Below are 16,374 nucleotides of genomic sequence, written 5' to 3' on the forward strand. Positions count from 1 at the left end.
ATAATGGAAAAATAGGAGGAACCCTTGTATGCTATTGGAATGATTGTTAAATGAAAGCTTCATCTTCCACTGACAGGAGCAATGGGGCCATGTTTGGCCCCACAAATAGAAACTTGGTTTATTCTGAGCCATCACTCCTTTTGAAACATTTCTGTTTAGCCAAGGACCTGTATATGGGAAGAGGAATGATAGATAGTCATATTAATTCTATCTTTAGTCTAAGCTGAGACCACCAACATTAAAATGCCACAGCATTTTTTTTCTGTAGCATTTCCCTAGGCTAAGTTTCTGCACAAGTCCTAAATGTAGATTTCCATAATATAGTATTTTGTGATGTTTTTAGCATGTTGCCTTGGCACTGATCACTAAATTTTCTGAGTTTATTGTATTGCTAGGCTTAGGGAAAAAGTCCCCTTAAGAAAGAAAACTCTGTAAAGAAAAAGTAAAATAATGATTCCTTAAGAACCAAAAGGGCAATGCAGGCTAGATTACAATCCCTAGAAAGAGATTATGCAAATCAAGGGAAGGAGAAAGGGAGCATTGCAAGAGAGTTGGCAAAATAACTTATGAGAAATGAAAATTAATTCTGTCATGCCAGGACCAAGCACTTTTCCTTCATACTATCCCCTCAATGCTTTTTCCAGCTTCTTTCCTGATATCTCTTCTGTCATCAATAGGTCAAAATGTATGGAGGATTTGGATACAGTGAGTGTCCCTTCATTTTCCTTAGTGTTTTCATGGCTCAGTATAGTACATTCTTCCCCTTCAGCCTTTAAATTCTGTTCCCCTTCAGGAAAACCTCCGTTGCTGTCAGAGAATCTCTGGAGGGTTTCTCCAGTCTTCTTTGGCTGTTTTTCTCAAAAAAAAAAACAAACCAACCTGTCTCTTGCATTAATATCCCTGTCCCCAAGCTCCAGTGAGCAAACTTAAGATGGCACTTTATGTCCAAATAATTTTGCTCATAGGTCTTATTTATTTGAACTTCTTCTGCCTAAGCATCAGGACTTTAAAGCATCCAGCAAGGGTGGGAATATTTCAGTAATGGGGATGGGACCCACAATTTGTTGCTGTTGCATGTTTTTATTTTGCCAAGAATATCTTATACTTTCATTAATAAGACTTTGCCTGGCTGTTTGGGGACAGTGTGCAAAGAGTACCAGGCATGAAAATAGTGAGTCCCTTCTGAACTCGCTCTGATGGCCTTGTACCTTAGCTGCTCTCAGCAGAGCCGGTTACTGATATGGAGAGGGAAGATATGTGAAGTGGTATGGGAGGACAATTCCTGAGCCTGGGCAAAGAAACTACAGAGAATGAGTGAAAACATGACCTGAATGGTATGGATTGGAATTAGGGCAAGGAGCAGGTCTTTGGTGCACTGAAGGTGAGATGGGGGTGTCTTAGGCAAGGATCCAAGTTGGAAGGGAACTGGGAAAGGAGCCTGGTGCAGAAGAAGGAGCAGGGAGTTGAGAAGTTAATGTGCTTGATGTCTGATGGCTGGGATTGGGGAAGCTTGGATGGAAACCAGTGTGGCAAGGATTAGGAGAAGAAATTATGATGAGCCACACGGAGTGGGAGAGCAAGAGGAGAGCAGGGTAATGTTGGAGTGAATCCAGCTGGGGCAGATGAAGGGAAGGACAGGCACTTAATTCACTCACCGCCTGCCTTCCCACGCTGGGCTGGGGTTTCCATACCATGTTTCCTTGCTCTCTGCACATGTGAAAGCTTCCATCTCCCCTGTGAGAGAAACATATTCCCCACCCTCCATGCTGATTCACATCAAAGATGACAATCAGCACTTGCTTTCAATTACTTCATTAGTTTGAATTAGTTGAAAGCTATTTTTGCATCCTTCAGGGATCCAGCCTGGCCTGAGCTCTATGTCTGACACCACATGACAGAAAAGCTTCTGCCTTTTTCAATTTTGCAGTTTGTCTGCATATTGCAGCAAGAAATGCTTTCTCCAAATTCTACTTTTTCACATTTCAAATTAATCTCCTGGCCATTCTTACAAGCGGAGTCTGGTCTGTTTATTTAGCTGGATAAATATCTGATATAAAATCTCATTAGCCCAACAATTACCTTTGACACCATAGATGAATAAAATGCCTTTGCCATGTAAATTAGGAAATCATAGTAAGTCCCTTCCAGCTCTGAGAAGGCACACTTTTGAAATACATTCAAATAGCAGAAAATCAGTTAGAGTCATTAATATTTCGCTGGTGGGTGCAGTTCATATCAGACATCCCAGATACCACCAGACACAGGATTTAATTATTACTCCTCATGATAAAGCTGTCCCTCTACATCATATGCAGACCAAAAGCCTAGTTGCTACATTAATCATACCACTGGATGATTCTGTCAGTTCTTCCTGTATGGCATTTCTTTGGAAAATTGCAAAAAGAATGAGACAAAAACTGGTCTACAAAGGAAAGAAAATTAGAAGGTGAGTCCATTCCTTGCAGTGCTTCTATTATCAATCCGCTTTAATAACTGGTATTAAGCACTATTAATGCAAAAAATTATTAACAGTATTAATGCAAAAAATATTTAAAGTGCAGGAAATTTGGATTTTGGTCTGATTTCCTCCTCCATTTCTCAGGTATTCTCTCTGATGTGGTGAAAACACTCTCTTAGTGAATGTGGAAGAAGCTCAATGAGAAGAGGTGAGGGAGCTGGCAGAAGTGCTCACTGAGCCACTTCCATCATTAGATTCAATATTAGGAAAAATTTCTCCATGGGAAGGATTGTCAAGCATTGAAAAAAGCTACTCAAGGAAGTGGTTCGGTCACCTCCTTTGGAAGGATTTAAAAGAAGTGTAGATGTGGCACAAGGGGGAATTGTTTGGTGGTAACTTGGCAGTACTTGGTTAATTGGTGGACTCGATGTTAAAAATATTTTCCAACCTATATTTGATTCTAGGATTCTGTGTTTTCAAAGCAGCCCAAATCCCATTCAAAGCCAATGCCATTCAAGTGACTGTGAGACTTTCAAAAATTTAGTTGAAATTCTTCTCAAGTGACATGCAATAGAAACTTCAGTGTTTGGCTTCCCAGTCCCTCAGGTCCTTTTACAAATTTTATCCAAGCAGAGTGCTACTTGGAAATGGGAGCTTATAATGGGCTATATTTGTTCAGAGAATCTGTAAAAACAAACATGAAAGTGTGTGTGCACAGAACAAAAAAGATCTTTGTATTAAGTTTTCCATTCATGCAGCTGTGTTGTGTCATTCTTTCATAATAAATGGAGCTATGTAGGTTTTCCTACATGGTGGAAAAATAATTAGATTTCAAGTAGACATGCTAGAGCCTTGTTTACTCAGATGTCATTCTTTTATGGTACAGCACCTCTAATTCTAGGGCTGTTCTGGCCATGCAGGTCACCAGCAGCCTCATTATTTTGTACAGGTATGGTATGCCCAGAGTGAAAACTGACTGGCAAAAAAACACATTGTAATTTACCCTAACATTGTAATTAACCCTAGCACGGTTCTCAACCTAGGATGATGGTTTTTAATATTGAAATTCATTTTACCACTCCAGTAGAGATGAGCAGAAAGCAGGAGATGTAGAAATAAGCAAAATAATGAAGTGATTAATATTCACACTATAAAGAATTCACTCTTTCCATCTGTTAGACATCACTAGGCATTCCACTTATCTGTCTATAAATCAGAAGCAACTGATGATTTATAAAAAAATAGTATTTTTTTCAGAGAACTGCACCTCTCTTGATGTTTTAGCTGGTTGCCTGTTATCTGGATTTTACAAATGTGGTTAATTGTCCATAACTTTACTGAATTTTTTTGCAAATAAATTTTCATGTTTGGTCAGAAAGTGTTGTGCAAGATTATCCTAATAATTATAGTAGAGCTTGACTGTTAAGTGCACCTCTGATTTCTGCTGAAGGCAGTGGGATTTAAAGCAATGAGCTTTAAAGATGGTTCTCCTGCTAGGCCTGAATCACTTGTAGAGCTTAAGCTCTACAAATTATATGGTATTTACTAGAGAAATTTCTTTGCTCACTAACCCCTGGCCCAAGCCATTAGTATTTGGGGACAGGCCAGGTTTCCATTAAGCGGAGAAATTGATGACAGAAATTGGACTTTTTTTTTCTGTACTGTCCTGTTTATTTACAACGAATATTCACAAAGTTATGCTTCCCTGAACCTGGGCGAAACCCCTAGAGGCAGATCTTGAACACAGTTTAAAAATCTAATGCCCCAAATGCCTTTGACTTTTTCCCTTTTTAGGTCTGTCATTGCAAAAATGTTTTTCTTTGATTCACTGCTTTCTTTTTTCTCGCTCGTCCATGTTTCATGTTCCGCCTGAGCATGAGGTACTGTGCAGGTGACTGAACACTGGAACAGGCTGCCCAGGGAGACTGTGGAGTCTCCTTTCCTGGAGGTATTCAAAAGCCATGTGGACACAAATCTGAGTAACCTGCTCTAGGGGATCCTGCTTGAGCAGGGAGGTTGGGCTACATGATCTCCAGGGGTCCCTTCCAACCTTACCCATTCTGTGATTCCATGATTCTGTCCTTGCAAACACTGCCTTGCTGCCTCTGGGGCCAGACTCTCAGCCTTCATATGCCAGTTGAGCCAAGGTCCACTCTGACTCATCTTGACCATCAGCTACCATGGCTACCTGGTACCATCTTCCCTAAAACAATGTAATTTCTTCCTCTGTGGGTGAAAGATCAGTACTTAACCAATGATGTAGTAAATGGCAGCTGCCGAGACCTTTTTTTTCACATAATACAAATTTTCTATCACTAACACAATGTTATTACATGTATAAAAACTGGTGGAAAAGGAAAACAAAGCTTTGAATCAAGACTGATGTTCTTGTAGAATTTTCAGGTAAAGGTGATTGCAATTATTTTTAGATGAAAAATGCTGTTTATATAATGTCAAAATGTTATAAAAGCATAACAAAATAATGTTATGCTTTTTCTTTTTGAAATCCATTTAAACTCTCTTTCCTTAGCAACAGTCTAGTAGGATTGCGTTAGTTTGTGTTGGTTCAGCACAGGTAAAAATGTTTTATTCTGTTGAGTGGCCTCAGAAATTTTAGCTTTCTCTCTTTAGTAAATTTTTATACTGTATTTCCACTTCATGCATGAGATGGAAGTTTGAGATGTTATCACTCTCGATGGTCTGGAGGCCTCCAAAGAATGGTTTCCTTCTTTCTCAAGACAAAATGGATTTCTTTCCAAGTGTGCTCTATGTTTCAAGGTAGAAATCATCTGACTCCAGTGCATGATAATAGCTGCCAAAATAATCCAAATTGTGAAAGGAAGTATGGTCATCACTCTCCTGAGGTAGAAGGCCTGTGCAGTGACGTGGTATAATGAAAAAGACCTATGGGTGTATTAAGCTATCCCCAACCAGATAATGTGAGACCATGTGAGTAAGTCAACAGTGAAACTGTTCAACTGAACTTTGTCAAAGTATTTTATTCCAGATAACAATGTCCAAAATTCCACCTGATTTTTATTAAAATATTCTCTATTTTTTTGGTCAGGCTGCAGCACAGAAAACCACTGGCATGCCTGTTTTTTCTTCAAGATGAATTTCAAACTTTATTAACATCTGAGTGTAATCCCTTGTTTGCAGATATAACCCCAGTGACTGTCTATATTTTAGTTTATTTTCATAATAAATGTTGACATGAGGTGCCAGTACAATATAGATTTCAGATGAATCTCTGTGCTGTTACCTTTTCTTTCCTCTTAGCCTTTGAGCTGTTCCTTGTGGGTCCCGTTCAGCTCAGGGTATTCTGTGATTCTATGATTGTCAGATTGGAAGTCATCTTTCCGAAAGTGTGTATTTACATTATTTTTTCTCTAAGGCTTTTGGATATTAAAAATTTTATAACTTACATTATCAGCCATTCTGTCTCTCTTTCAAATGTCTTTTCACTCCTGTGGCTTTCAACTTCTTTCAGTTTCAAACTCTTACAAGTTTTTCTGTGGAAGTAGACCTCTGTATACCATATTCTAGCCTACTGACAAAAGCCTTTTATTTCTTAGTTACCTGTTGGAACCCAGGGCAAGGGGAATATCCCCCTGTCTTCCCTGGGGTGCTCTGACTCCCAGGGAAACACTGACTTTGAGCCTCATGCATGGAGAAGGCCTCCAAAGCTTCAAAGTAAACTAGAAACCACAGTTTCTAGTTGTGAGTGTGAAATAGATGGTAGAGATTGTAGAGAGTAGCGTAGCATGTCACATGGGTGAGAAATTTAAGTTTTAGGATTTTTACTATGTTATAGATGGACACAAGATGGAGGGTACAGGGTGTTGTCTTGAGTTCCTTTCTTCTTTCTTCTTCCTCTTTCTTCTTGGGTTTAGGTGGTATCTTGTAATTGGGTAGAAAAATCCACATTGCAGGTTTTTAGGGTTCACTTATTGGGTTGAAAGGGAAATAATCTAGGTGTCACTTCTTAAGTGGATAGTTTAGTTTTTGATTAGACTTAACAAGACCTTGCAGCACGAGGTTGTTGGCCATTTTTGTACTGTTTTCATGCATGCAAGGTCTGGGCGCAGACAGTGTGCTGAAGTTTTGATAAGATAACAATAAACAGAAGCTGAAGACTGAAAAAGTCCCATGCGTCTCTCGCTCCTGACACAGAACTGCTCCAGGAGGATCTCCCCTGCCAGGGGAGCCCCCAGGGAGTTGCTGAACTTCGGGCCTGCAAACTCACAGTTCCCCTTTGCACATTCCTTAGAAATTTTCTGTGGGCTCCCAGACTGAAAAACCACAGATCTGCTGTCAACCCACATCAGCTGGACTGTCTTTCTCCTTTTCCCTGCTGCATATGCATTCTTTTGCTTGGAGTGTATGTATTCTTGGCAAATGCACAGTTTGTCTCTGGCCAAGGGATTCCAAAAGAAAAGCCTTTACAACGATTACCCTTTACAGCTTGTATTGATTTTGAGTCTTGAGAGATTTCCTGCTGAAGACTACTGAGGTCCCATGTTCACTAGAAAAAAGAAAGGAAAAAAAGCTTTTTTTATTTTTTTTTAAATCAAAAGAAAAGCCAAACTTGAAACAGTCAAACATCAGTATTTTAAACACAGTCTTGGCACCAGGAGACTTGACATTGCTCAAAATCAGTAGCTTCAGTTCTCAATTCTTCTTTACACTATAGTCTTCAGCCCAAATACTGCTCTGCTACCACAGTTGTTTTCTACATAACTGCAAGGTCTTGTATGCTTTCATAAATATTAACACAGATTCTCAGATTCTGAAAACTTGTGTCTTACTCTGAGCACCCTGCCTAGACACCTGTCTGAACCAAGACTACACTGAAAAAATATTGACATCTCTTTTGTGTCCAGTTCAGGTGTGGCATCAGTAATATTGACATCTCTTTTGTGTCCACATCAGGAGTGTCATCCGTAGAACTTCAAAGCTCTTGTGAGACCTCTAATGGTGCACATGGAGCTATATATATTACAGCAATAACCAGAAATAAGACAAGAGAGATTGAAGGTATATTGCTAGGAGTGGCACGTTTGTGTATTTGTTGTAAAAAGTTATGAGCTATGACTATGCCCTTGAGTCTCCTTTGCCTTGATTCTTTACTGTGCAAACAGCAAAGGAACACAAATAACCTGCCTTTTGTGCACCTGTTTTATGGAGAATCCTTAAAAATGATGCAGTATATGGTGTGTGGGGTGGTTTTGTGGGGTTGTAGGGACTTCTGTTCTCTCCTTTGGGTCTCTCCTTACAAAAGGGTACTGCCATATTGGCTAACAAGGAAAGTGCTTGAAACAAACTGCATATACCCACTCCTCCTATTTTAGTGTAACAGAGGGAATACTCCTAGCTGCAGTTCCAGGCTCTGCCTGAACCCTCTTTATCCAGCATTAAGTCTTTTGAAGTCCTCCACAGCATGAGCTTATTGGTGATTTCAAAGCTCTTTATTTCTGAATATAAGAAAGTTAATAACTATAAACTGGCTTCTCAAACAAGATCAGAAAACTTCAAAGCAATGTGTGCAATTCACTATAGCTATTGGGAGTCACCAAACAGGTCCAAAGAGGAATTTGGAAAAGTATGCTCTCCCAGTATGCTGAGAGTGTCTCAGAAGGCACTGCAGAAGCTCTGCTGATTATTCACCCTGTCCAAACTTAGAGGGGCAATTTGAGACAAGATGGTGTTTGGAGCTTTTTAACAAGCTGGAGGAATTGTGGTTCAGACATACATGATTATGGTGACTCTGAATCCTTGACACAGATCTTTGAATAGGGCAAGTTGCATAGAGCACTCATTGGATCTCACTGACAGTGGCTAGGAGGCAGATTCCAGTCAAGGAGACTACAGACTCAGGGATCTTCAATTTTGCAAAATAAGAAATATGAAAAACTGAATGGGAAGAAATCCAGTTTTGAAGTTCTGAGAAGGGAATTTCAAAAGAATGGATCTGTTTTTAAAATCCTTAAATCCCCTGAAGCTTCTGATTAATTTATTGAAAAAATGTTCATAAAAGATGTAACCAAACCCAAATCTTTGCTTCAGTACAGAACACATTCAGGCTGAAAAGCCCAGGGCTTTGCCCTACCACCACAGAGAGAGCATTTCAGTTACCATCCAAGTAGGCACCTGTCACTCCCATCACAGCAGGAGCAGCATGATTTCTGGCCTAATTTCTAGAACATCACTGGTGTTGAATGGAGATCTCAGACACCCTGCAAAACAGGACCCAAAACTGCAAACGCTGCTTTTTTTATTTTTTCTTTTTTTTTTCTTCTTTATTTTTCTTTTTCTCTTCCCCTATGAAAGCCTCAAGGAATATGAAGTCATTCTTAAGTCTGTTTCTGTTCCCTAGGCTTTTCTTTCCACAGTGGTGGGCTGATCCTCATGTATTTGTATTTGCATGATGGTGTGACCCACTTTGAGCGAAGCTTTTTGTGGATCAGTGAAAAACAGAATATGGTTTCCTGGCTTTTGGATTATTATTCAAAAGGAAAGGAGACCCAGAGCAGCATGCCATGTTCACTGTTGCATTACAACACATCTGAGTTGCCAAGCTTTAGTAAAAGAGACCCATGGAGGAACAGGAGTCTGCCCTAATAGTACAAAAACTTTCTGCAGGCATCCAGCTTAGTACCAACCGGAACAACTCTGGCAAGATCTGTGGGGTGTGAGTTCTGCGTAGGAAAATGAAGTTTGCTCTTTGGTTATAACTGTGGTTTAGCCGTGTATCAGCACTGTGAAATCACAATGTACACATTAATTCCAGGGGTAGTCCAGCAGCTCATCCTGATTTGTCACCTTCACAGACAGGAGAGTTGACAGTATTACTCTGCACAAAAATCCCTTTCTAGTGATCTTGTCCGTACCTGCTGCTTGTACTGTCAAGTCATGCTGTCATGTAGTGTTGTTCATCCATACTTAGAATTGTCTTGGAATTTATTTATCTATTTTCTCTATCGAATCTGTACGAATTAAAGGAGGATTTAACTGCTAAGAAGCATTTTGCCATATCCTAAATTTGATTTAACTGCAACGCAAATACATTTTTAAATGTTTTTGGTTTGGTTTTTTCCCCCCTAAACAGTGATTAATATGTATTTAAAAGCAATATTCATAAATTACTCAGCTCTTTTATGTTTCATGCCAATGATTTTGTGTTATGTTTATATCACTGCTCTTGTGGCTGTATTAATTGCAGGGATTATACAACATCAGGGGCTGAACAAATATGCCTGTCATGGATCTGCAGTTCACCAGATCCAGTGGAAAGGCTGGAAGCCTTCCTTTTGGTTGCTCTTATTTTAAAGCAGAAGTAGAGGTGCTGTGTGCAATGTATAAAAAAAGGACATGATTAGCTCCATCTGGAAGGTCCAGTTTTTCAAGAATTTGCCTCCCAAGGACTTTCTGTGTTGAAGGTTCCACATTTCCTAACATTCCTAATAGAGATCTTTGCAGAAACACATTTAATTGTTGCCTTTATGAGGCCAAGTTATAAAAATAATAATAAAAGCACGGGTTTATGACAATTGTAATGTGACAAACATTTGGCAGATCTCTTGGAAAACTGTCTCTATTTGTGCCTTATATAGACCAGCACTCCAAGTAATAGCAGAAAACCCCAGCAGAAATGCCTAAAAATAAAATTTTAGAAATTTTCCTAAGCTAGTTTGACTTGCTACAGGTATCTGAGTACTTTTGAGGCAATCCTATGTATGTTATAGCTTCTGTAAATGAAAAATATAATGAAGGATTACCAGGACCAGATGAAGTATTTCTTCCAGTTATGCAACATAAATGCATTAGGGTCAATCCCACATGCCCTAATATAGCAAACCCCTTAAACATCTGCATATATTTAAGTCCAAGGCTTTTTTGCAACTGTTATTTGGTACAGAGTGAATAATTGAAAAATTACTCACAGATAAAATGCATTTGGCAAATTACAGATGGGTATACATAACCAAGCTACTGGATTTGTGTTTTGGATCATGAGGTTCAATATCTCTTAACAGATTTTTTTAGTCTGCTGCATACCTCATCCATAATTTAGATAATAAGGAGAGTTAAGAAAGACTTCCTCTTATATTTACATTTATCCTGCATCAAATTTTTGATGAGAAATGGACTTGTGGCAGTTGTGTTACAATCCTGAGTGAACACAAAATATTGGACCCAGACAGTGAAGCAGGCAAGAGGCACAAGAAGCCTCCTTGTGCCTTTCTCTACAATGATGAGTACAATCTCAGTATAGCTCTAACTCTTACTGGGTGTGCATTTTGAACCTAAACTTGACAGGTTTTTAAGATGCCACAAGCTCAATAGTTTGAAATGGCACTTAATCTTCTGGCTGTGTTTTTGAGGTCAAGTATGATGGTTGCCATGCTTCATGATGAAGTCAGGGCTGCCAGCAAATGTGCATGTGATCTCAGCACACCTGCCAGATTAGACCTCTCAGGTAACTTTACACAAAAAGGCACCCAGATTTTGAATCCCAAATAGCCTGAAGCAGGAGATTTTCTTGAACCTGAGCTGGGATTCTGGAGTCCAAGGTGTGCAGCGTCACAGCTTCAGGCACTTCTTGCCTGTAGGAGGGAAAGGCAGGGCTGTGGGTGCTCAGATGAAATAAGATGTCAATAGCCAGCCCAGCTGGTTCTTGGACAGCTGCTCCACATGCCTTCCTGCTTCTGCGCCTCAGAAATGAGGAGTTCTTGGTGTTTTTGCAAGGTGACCTTTAACTTTGTGCCTGGCCTCCTCTGGCAATGTTTCCTGGCCAAGCAGCAGTGACAACAGCTTCTTGTCACGGGTATTCAAGTAATGCCTTGAGTGTTAAGGATGTCATCTTGTACATCCTGATGTACATCCTGATGTCACTTTGCACATATTTTATATTTTCTAGTTAAACATATCAAAATTAACCCCTTCTCCAGGAATGATCACTGAAGAGAATCACTAAAAGTAGAAGTGAAAATAACTAAGCAATGTTTATGTTAGTCATTTATTCATACAAATGGCATAAATAAATAAATAACATGGCACAAACAAAGAGGGTATTAATAAATTGATTCTTGCTGTAGTTTGTACAAAGAGTAAATACTCATTTAATATCAGCACTACAGCTGTGACACAGGCAACTATTTATAGCCTCATTTATTATGTTCAATATATAGCACAGAGATGATGAGTTCTTTACCAAGGTAAAGGGCAGGAAGCTGCATGTAGGGCCAGACATCTTGACACCTGTAGGTGAGCACCCGTGACTTCCCTATGATTTGGTCAGCGTCTCTGTTAAGTGAATTAAGAGTGAGATTTTTCAAGTCTCCATAAGACATTAGTTGGAATTAAAACTACGTCTTAGAGTTCCTTTTGTCTACTTAGGAAATCCAAGGATTTTTTTTTTTATTGGCTTTGCAGTATCTCTAGCTATAGACTGAGGGCAACTAGTGACAAAACAAAATGCAAAACAAACTAGCAAAGCCAAAGCAAACAGAAAAAAAAAGAACAATTCCTGCTTCCAACAGCAGCACAGAGCTAATCCCTGCAGTGGACACTTGTAACAGCCAAAGCAATAAAGGCTTCCACATTTTTTAAGACTATTTCACAACCTTTACTGATTTCTAATGAAGCGGAATTAGCAGCTTCTTTATTTTCTAGGGGCTGCAAGGTTGTTGGAGAGGTGAGTATGAAATCGTGTAGCTGTGCACAGAGAAAGAGCAGCCTCTGAAACTGCTCATGCTTGGCTGGAGTTCACAAAGCATAAGCCAGTTTTTGCACCCACAGAGCAGCTCATTTCTTGGCAGCTGAATCGGAATAAAGCTCCAAGGCTACAGCGGCCCACAGCCTGCTGTGACTCGGTGACCACAGAGCCTAATTTGTGCTGGATAAAGCCCTAAAGAGATTAACTGACTCATAACATATGCTACTTCACCTTCTACAAATGAACCTCAAATGCAGTGCCATGTTTCTGATCCCTCTCTAAATTTTGCAAATACCCCACCACTTAGTCACAGATGTAGGGGAACCTGAAGAAAAAAAGAAAATTTATCATTCATACATTTTTTTTACAAACAATTGAAAATGCTATATGCTTTTGCTGCCGGGAGTGTGACATTTTACATTAAGGAATCTATAAAAAATGCATACATTCATTTTAGGAAACCTCTGAGTAGCGGCAGTTCAGGTGTCTTACCTGAGGCAAAGCCTCAGGTAGGAGAGGCAGCTACATCCAGTGTTGACTTTAGCAAAGGATAGCCACATCTAAGTCTGTAAAAGTCACTGAATCTCTTCAGTCTCCTGAGACCCACAAAGTGCTCCTTGGAGATGGTCAGCAGCTTAAAAGACAGACTAGCAGGAGCAGGAGTGCAGTCAGCAGAGTCAGGGTGTTTGTAACCCAGACTGGTGAGTGCTTGCACTGAAGGTGCTTTTAACCCAGACTTTTGAGGGTGCTTTTAACCCTTTTTAGAGGGTGTTTTTAACCCAGACTTGTGAATACTTGTCCTGTGAAGCAGATGCACTCTGTGGTGCAGCAGTTTCTGACTCCACACTGTGGAGCTGGCTGGGATGAATTACTCTCCCCTGAGAAGAAAATAACTCACACACAACAATATTACACTGGGGACAAGGACGCTGTTATTCACCCAGATGTCATTCCAACATGGACTTTGAATGTGGGTCTGGGAACAAGCAGTACATATAAGCGTAAGTACAGGACAAGCATATAAGACTGTGAGGCTCAATTCATTTCCGTGTCATGAAGCCCTGTCTTTCCAAAAGATTCAGATGAGGGCAGCTGGGATGGTCACATGTACAGGTAATCTTCCACAGAAGCAGTGGTCTGACATTTCATAAATTCTTTTGAAAACTCAATCCCACTGCAGAAAAAAGCATTTATTATCAGTGATTTCAAATGCAGCTAACTTCATTAAATTCAAAGCATTCCATCCTATTGAAATAACAATAAATATCAGTTCAAACAGCCATTTTAAATGAGTTAATAAATGCTGGATCAAATAAATGATGTTGCTGATTAACAGCTCTACATTTTTAGCCTGCTTTATTATCATATTTTAAAGCCTAACATATCTGCAGACTTTAGGAACAGCATCCAGAGGAGGGTTATATGGGAATGAATCTGTATTAAATGGCATCTTAGAAAGGTTTTGGCTCTTGTAAGATAGTTCAGATGTCCTACACTAAAAGCTCTGTGTGTCTCCTCAAAACTGGAAATGTCATGGTTTCGAAGTTAACAGTTAAGATTCTTCCTGGTGTCTTTTTTTCCTGAGATTATCTGGGTGCCTTTAAAAATCACATCATCCAAATCCAAGTGAGAACTGAAAACACCACCTTTAGTGCCTTTTTAGAAGCCTAGTCTTACACTGCTGTTCTCAGCAGATATAAGTCAAGAAGTTGAATTATCGTCTTTTACCTCCTAGGCGTTTGCTCCAAAGACTGAGCAAACGTGTCAGCTTCCATGATGCAATTGCACTTGCTTTGGGGTTGTGATCATGGTCAGTGGCTGTGGGTGAGCGGATGAGCAGGAACTCATCAAGTAGAGCAGTTGCCAGTTATTGTGTGAAAACAGTCTAAATATAGTGATGTTCCCAGTAGTGAAGTAGTAAGTAAAAATACTAGACCTCATGGAGGGAAGCAGTGGTTCATAGAAAAAAAGTGGTCTACCTGAAATATTTTCATATCCTAATAGTTCTGAAGTGTTATCAAGCCTACCACAAGGTTTCACAGCACCTAAATAGCTGCAAGTTGTCTCCCTCAAGCACAAAGCTGTTTAGCTTAAAACAAAGTCATACTTTTCAGATCAGCTTCAAGAAAATGCCAACCAATTCCTATTGAATTCATCTCAGTGGATGAAACTCTTCATGAATTGCTGTTCCTCCCTTTCCATGCACTGGCTCTGTGCTGACTTTGATAGCAACAAGCAGATTTTACTGTTCTTCTCTCATCTCGGATCATTAGTGGCAGTTGTTGTGATTATTTATATTGCACTGTGAAATCCACTGGAAATAACCTTAGAACTGCAGGTAGTTAGTGGTTTCTCCAGGTCAGTGTTGAATCTACCTAGGAAAACCCAATTACAGTTTTAAAAGTTCACCTCCTGTGTTCATAGAGTGTGTGAACATATTGTGAAATACCCCAAAAAACCATAACCCCCCCGCTCCTTCCCCACATCAGAACCATCATGGCCATCATCAGTAGTTTGGTGTAGTTGTGTAGTAATCCCTTTTTTAAAGACTGGTTTATGTATCTGAAAAAAGATGTTTCAGGTCACCACTCTGAGACACCTATTTTTTTGGTTCTTACATGTGCTTGTCTAAGTCACACTGGAGACAAATGCATAAAGAAAGCCAAAGATGGTTGTGATCATGTTCAACGATGTGTACATAATTAAAAAAAAAAGCTAAAATAAATCTTAAGAAAAGGTAGTCATAAGCCATGCACTCAGCTTCCATTGTGTGTTTTCAGCTCTTTCTCTTTTTTTCTCAAAACAGTGAGTGCAGGTTTGTCTCACCTCACAGACTGATCTTGGCAATAAATGTATTAAGATGTAAGATGTAGATGAAGTAGCACAACAGAAAGCACTTCATACTTGCTTATAGGAATTCTTGCATACTTACAGATTGTAGACAAACCTAAAATAACAAGTCCAAAATATTTACTCTTTAAAGTGACTCCTTTTATTATTATTTTTTTAATACCAATTTCATAGTTTTCTGAAGCCTAGGTCATGAGATTTAGAAGTGATTGCTCTGTGGTTTGTAGCAATCTTCAGATATTCCTCACCAGTTCTTTACACCAGACAAACCTCCAGTGGAATCTTACCTCTGAACTTTCAAAGGATATTAAAATCTGCTTTTGTGTTCTCTCTCTTTTTTTGTAAACAATTTTGTGTTAGCATTTGCCATTTGTACATTTGTGATTCTGAAAAGGCCTATTTGGTACCTTCTCCTTAGAAGCTGTGGGTTTTTTTGCCCTTCATAGATGCTATTTGCAAAGCTTCTATTTGTCACTCTAACAAAGCAGAGCTGAAGGACCTATTTAGCCATATAATAAATGAATGAACCAAGAGGACCAATTGAATTGGTGCTATTATTTCAACAAAATCCTTTCAGCAATTGTCTTTGTCTTCATAGAGACCTTCATGGCATTATTTCACTAAATGACACCATGAATATAATTACTTTGATTCACAGAGTTGGAATCACACAGGTAACAAATTACACTGCCCCCTGACGAGTAATAATTCAATTATTCAGTGGCCTTATAACAGCTTGAAATAGCCCATTCTCATTTCACAAACATCACATTTACTGCTGGAAATAAACCATTTCTCCAAAATGAAATATTAGATCTATATATCTTAGCACATGTAAGCTCCCAAATGCATCTCCACATAGCTGCATATCTTTGGCGTTGTTAAAATTAAAGGGTCTGCAGAGAAGCTGAGCCTCTTGGGTTACTCTGCCTCAGTAGATGTGTACATATATTTTGTCTATTTACTACCTGGTGAATCAAGAGTTGATTATATAGATATTGAGCAGCAATTGTGCACAGAGTGAGGTTTGAGAACTCTCAGTGACACCAGCACTGTTGGCATTCATCCCAAACAGAAAGCAGAAGACAAATGTGCATCCAAAAAGATGGGCATGATTCTTCTCTTCTGTGCTCCAGCACAAAATGAAGCAAACAACACTGCTAACAACAGTATAAAACAGCAGTGAAGAGGGGATGCAACAATCCTGCGTGCTGAAAGGTCAGTTAAAAGCAGGACTTTTGGGGCAAAATGTGTAAAGCCCAGTGAGATTTTCAAATACACTAAGTGCAAAGCTCCTAGTTATGCAGTCTCCAAATCATATTTAGATATATAGGGACCTGTGAAGATT

The sequence above is a fragment of the Taeniopygia guttata genome, chromosome 1, assembly GCF_048771995.1.
Source record: "Taeniopygia guttata chromosome 1, bTaeGut7.mat, whole genome shotgun sequence".
In the NCBI taxonomy this organism is placed as follows: Eukaryota; Metazoa; Chordata; class Aves; order Passeriformes; family Estrildidae; genus Taeniopygia; species Taeniopygia guttata.